We start from the raw sequence: 6,313 nt of genomic DNA, 5'->3' as shown, positions 1-6,313 counted from the left end.
GGCGTATAGCTGAGGTAGTGCCATTATTTAAAAAGGGATCCAAAAACCTTCCGGGAAACTACAGACCAGTTAGTTTAACATCTACAGTGGGGAAAATATTGGAAGGAATTCTAAGGGACGTCATACAGGAGTATCTAAAGTCCGCTAGGATTATTAGCAAGAACCAGCATGGGTTTGTGAGGGACAGGTCATGTCAGACTAACTTAATTAGCTTCTACGAGGAAGTGAGCAATAATCTTGATCAAGGAAAAGCAGTGGATGTGGTCTTCCTAGATTTTGCAAAAGCCTTCGATACAGTTCCTCACAGGAGACTGATGATCAAATTAAAGGAGATTGGCCTAGGAAAAACTATTTGCACATGGATAAGCAGCTGGTTGGATAGCAGGGTACAGCGAGTAGTGGTCAACGGGAAGTCCTCAACCTGGTCCCCAGTAGTCAGCGGAATACCACAAGGGTCCGTACTCGGACCACTACTGTTCAACATATTTAGCAATGACCTAGAAATAGGCCTGGAAAGCACAGTGTCAATCTTTGCAGATGATACTAAACTGTGTAAGGTAATTAATTCAGAATTGGATGTGGAGTCCTTGCAAAATGATCTATCTAAACTTGAACTCTGGGCGTCTAAATGGAAAATGAGGTTCAATACAGACAAATGCAAGGTTATGCATTTTGGGACTAAAAACAAACTTGCATCCTACATATTAAATGGGGAACGCCTAGGGGAAACAGAGTTGGAAAAAGATTTGGGGGTATTCATTGATAATATGCTTAACAACCGTACACAATGTCAAAACGCAGTAAAGAAGGCAAGTAAGGTGCTAGCGTGCATAAAAGGGGAATTGAGACAAGGGACTCGGGTGTAATCATGCCGCTGTATAAGGCATTGGTACGTCCACACCTGGAATATTGTGTTCAGTTTTGGGCACCATTGTATAAAAAAGACATCAGTGAACTCAAAAGTGTTCAAAGGCGAGCTGAAGGACTGGACTATAAGGAAAGACTTACTAGGCTGAATATGTATACACTAGAAAAGAGGCGCCTAAGAGGAGATATTATTAATATCTTCAAATATGTAAAGGGACATCACAAAGAGTTATCAGAGGAATTATTTATTAAAAGAACACAGTTTAGGACACGTGGGCACTCGCTGCTACTGGAGGAGAGAAAGTTCCGAACGCAACGGAGGAAAGGGTTCTTCACTGTTAGGGCAATCAGGATGTGGAATTCCCTGCCAGGGAAGGTGGTAATGGTGGACTCTGTAATTGGATTTAAAAAAGGAATGGATACATTTCTGAATGAAAAAGCTATCCAAGGTTATAATACTTAAAATATCAACTTGTTTAATCCGGGGGTAACATGAGTTATAGTAGCTAACTAGTCATAAAACATTATTTAGCAAGTATGTAGAATCATCACAACTTAAAACAGGTTGAACACGATGGGCAGTTTGCCTCTATTCAACCTCAAATACTATGTTACTATATCCTCTAGCCCCCAAGTATGCTGTTTTGGCATAATCCTTGACTCCTCCCTCTCCTTCAAACCCCACATTCAGCACGTCTCACAGACCTGTCATTTGCATCTCAAAAACATTTCCAGGATCAGACCCTTTCTCACCCAGGATGCCACCAAGACCATTATTCACTCACTGTTATTTCTAGACTGGATTACTGTAATTTCCTCCTAACTGGCCTCCCTGACAATTACCTTTCTCCACTCCAATCTATCCTCAATGCTGCAGCCCGGCACATCTTCCTCACTAAACGCACTACATCCACCTTCCCTTTCCTACAAGCCCTTCACTGGCTTCCCTTCCCTTTCAGAATGCAATTCATACTTCTCACACTCACCTACAAAGCACTCACCCACTCCTCTCCCAATTACATCTCTGACCTTATCTCCCTTTACTCTCCCACCTGTCCTCTTCGCTCTGCTAATGCACGCTGACTCTCCTGTCTTCTGATTACTTCCTCCCACTCCTACCTCCAAGATTTTTCATGTGCTGCTCCCTTTCTCTGGAATTTTTTACCTCTCCCCCTCAGACTCTCCACCTCCCTACAGAACTTCAAATGGGCTCTTAAACCCCACTTCTTTACTAAACCCAGCCAAATCTCATCCTAACCCTCTGTCCCATGCTCGGTCTACCCCATCTTTGTCGCCCCAGTCTGTCTGCCCCTCCCCTTTAGAATGTAAGCTCCCACGAGTAGGGCCCTCTTCCCTCAGGTGCTTATCTTTCTCTTACTTTAATAATCCTCAACTGCCCAAATCCTGCCATTTTTTTGGCCACCTTGAAACTTATCTCTATGTCGTCTACTGGTGTAGTTATGCTTGGTTACCCTGTACTTGTCCTATATTGTCTTCATCTGTAGGTCACTGTTTTCCTGTTTTGATTATGTGCATATGTACTCTGTAATTGGGCGCTGCGGAACCCTTGTGGCGCCATATAAATAAAGGATAATAATAATAATTATGGAGCATAAAACTAACAGTGGGACCCATAGCAACATTTTGCAGGGCCCTTGTCCTAAGTTCTGGCTATGCCTCTTTCATTATGGTATACATTGTTTAGCCCACTCACATTGGGGGTAACTCAGAGTTGATCGCAGCAGCAAATTTGTTAGCAGTTGGGCAATACCATGTGTACTGCAGGGGGGGGGGGGCAGATATAACATGCAGAGAGAGTCATCTCCCATGCTGGACGGCTGCCGAGATCGGAGCTTTTCTCCGCTCGCGTCAGACAGGCCCGGCGCTACCCGCACAGCAAGGGCCACGGATGGGTGGCTGACTGTCTGCTGCGGCACAGGAGAGAGGGCGGTGGGTGGGGGTGCGCACCAGTCCTGAGGAGGGGCTGTGCAGTCACCGGCCTGCGTAGTGTGTAGTTCACTTAGTTTCAGCTGCTGCGGAGCTATGTCATCATCTCGCAAGTCTCTCTCTCTCTACCTCTGCTGTCGGCTGCAGCCTACAGGCGGATCTACTTCTTCAGCAGGCAGCACCCAGGGATTGGAAGGAGCTGTTAAGTTCAGGTTATTTCTAATAAATATTTATAATGCCAGCGTTAATATATGCTGTGGACGCAAGGCGCATCTTATTACCATATATACGATAAAAGTGCGCTGTACGTTACAAATACTACATCCCTTAAGAGAAAACAAGCACTCGCACACATTGTCTGAGTTCCAACGCTCAGTGATGTATATATTTGATATTAAAAGGATATCCATACAATATAACACATGTACAGTATATATATGGTTACAGATTTACAATTACACAGGAAGCAGTTGTTACAAAAGAATCCATACAGTTACAGCCAGCATACTTCACCCTATTTGCTCAATGCACAGTCCGCTCCATCTCTCTCTGTCTCTCAATGCTCAGTGAACAGTCATCTCCATCTTTAGCTCTCCCTCAACAGTAAACAAACAGCAACTCCCAGCAGCAGAAAAACAGCAAACAGAGCTTCTTGTGTGACTCGACTCACCTATATACTGTGTATTTTGGGGGAGTACATGTCTTCTGTTATTGGTCCAGGGGAGGGAACTTTCTCATTCATGATGTGTCATTGGTCAGTTCATATGCAAGCAACGTCCAGCCTTGAAGATGCAGGAATGTCTTTTGTTCTCATTTGAATTATGGCTTCATATTCATACTTTCAATCATAACGTATCGTTGCAATGTGCTACAACCTAATTACAGGTATCAAATTAACACACTCATTCCCCTGATTATTTTGACTCCAAGCATGACATGTTTATCTTGTTGCATTCCATTAATACATATACATGATGTTATACTCTATTATATAATTTAATACATTATAATGTCTGGTGCTTGACATGTTTAATTTATGATACACAAAATGGAAAGCTGCTCAATCAGATTGTAATGTCACTCAGGTGCTAAAAGGGGAGGGGTAATTCTGTGTAGGAAAAAAACTGTGTTCCCTAATGCACACCGAGTGAAAAATATTACTACATAATAATAGTCAGATAATACGGAGATCTTAGTTGCGTATATCTGCAGATATAGGGTTAAGCCCCCAGGCCGATCGAGAAGGCTTCTCCGTCACTGGGGGTCCCTAATACTAGGTATGGGCCTGGGGTGCAGGGCCCCACGATGTCGGCACAGGTCGGCCACCCCAGGTCAGCACACAGGTGAGAATTAATAGGGGTTAATAAGAAGCACAGAAGTGCTATGTAAGTGGTGTGATTAAAATAATATATACAAAGTGATAGGGAAAATAATAAGTGTTAATAAAGTGTTAGGGTGTGCCGACCTGAAGCAGCCCAGCCATACCGACACAGGGGCCACCGCACCCCACACCCACCCCATAAATAATTACAAATATATCTGGGTTAAATTCCCAGTGTAAGGCCACATGGTAATGGCACCTACAGCATCTGAGAGCCAGCTTACCTGGGGATACCCCTGGCTTCCCCTATGGCACTTCTGGAGTCAGCAATCCCTCCTAATGCTGACCCATTTATGCCTCTCTATATACAATACACAAAATGGAAAGCTGCTCAATCAGATTGTAATGTCACTCAGGTGCTAAAAGGGGAGGGGTAATTCTGTGTAGGAAAAAAACTGTGTTCCCTAATGCACACCGAGTGAAAAATATTACTACATAATAATAGTCAGATAATACGGAGATCTTAGTTGCGTATATCTGCAGATATAGGGTTAAGCCCCCAGGCCGATCGACAAGGCTTCTCCGTCACTGGGGGTCCCTAATACTAGGTATGGGCCTGGGGTGCAGGACCCCACGATGTCGGCACAGGTCGGCCACCCCAGGTCAGCACACAGGTGAGAATTAATAGGGGTTAATAAGAAGCACAGAAGTGCTATGTAAGTGGTGTGATTAAAATAATATATACAAAGTGATAGGGAAAATAATAAGTGTTCTTAAAGTGTTAGGGTGTGCCGACCTGAAGCAGCCCAGCCATACCGACACAGGGGCCACCGCACCCCACACCCACCCCATAAATAATTACAAATATATCTGGGTTAAATTCCCAGTGTAAGGCCACATGGTAATGGCACCTACAGCATCTGAGAGCCAGCTTACCTGGGGATACCCCTGGCTTCCCCTATGGCACTTCTGGAGTCAGCAATCCCTCCTAATGCTGACCCATTTATGCCTCTCTATATACAATACACAAAATTGAAAGCTGCTCAATCAGATTGTAATGTCACTCAGGTGCTAAAAGGGGAGGGGTAATTCTGTGTAAGAAAAAAACTGTGTTCCCTAATGCACACCGAGTGAAAAATATTACTACATAATAATAGTCAGATAATACGGAGATCTTAGTTGCGTATATCTGCAGATATAGGGTTAAGCCCCCAGGCCGATCGACAAGGCTTCTCCGTCACTGGGAGTCCCTAATACTAGGTATGGGCCTGGGGTGCAGGACCCCACGATGTCGGCACAGGTCGGCCACCCCAGGTCAGCACATAGGTGAGAATTAATAGGGGTTAATAAGAAGCACAGAAGTGCTATGTAAGTGGTGTGATTAAAATAATATATACAAAGTGATAGGGAAAATAATAAGTGTTAATAAAGTGTTAGGGTGTGCCGACCTGAAGCAGCCCAGCCATACCGACACAGGGGCCACCGCACCCCACACCCACCCCATAAATAATTACAAATATATCTGGGTTAAATTCCCAGTGTAAGGCCACATGGTAATGGCACCTACAGCATCTGAGAGCCAGCTTACCTGGGGATACCCCTGGCTTCCCCTATGGCACTTCTGGAGTCAGCAATCCCTCCTAATGCTGACCCATTTATGCCTCTCTATATACAATACACAAAATGGAAAGCTGCTCAATCAGATTGTAATGTCACTCAGGTGCTAAAAGGGGAGGGGTAATTCTGTGTAGGAAAAAAACTGTGTTCCCTAATGCACACCGAGTGAAAAATATTACTACATAATAATAGTCAGATAATACGGAGATCTTAGTTGCGTATATCTGCAGATATAGGGTTAAGCCCCCAGGCCGATCGACAAGGCTTCTCCGTCACTGGGGGTCCCTAATACTAGGTATGGGCCTGGGGTGCAGGACCCCACGATGTCGGCACAGGTCGGCCACCCCAGGTCAGCACACAGGTGAGAATTAATAGGGGTTAATAAGAAGCACAGAAGTGCTATGTAAGTGGTGTGATTAAAATAATATATACAAAGTGATAGGGAAAATAATAAGTGTTAATAAAGTGTTAGGGTGTGCCGACCTGAAGCAGCCCAGCCATACCGACACAGGGGCCACCGCACCCCACACCCACCCCATAAATAATTACAAATATATCTGG

The sequence above is a fragment of the Pseudophryne corroboree genome, chromosome 8 (assembly GCF_028390025.1).
Source record: "Pseudophryne corroboree isolate aPseCor3 chromosome 8, aPseCor3.hap2, whole genome shotgun sequence".
In the NCBI taxonomy this organism is placed as follows: Eukaryota; Metazoa; Chordata; class Amphibia; order Anura; family Myobatrachidae; genus Pseudophryne; species Pseudophryne corroboree.
The sequence above is the reverse complement of the archived record's forward strand: the minus strand, read 5'-3'. Positions refer to the sequence as shown.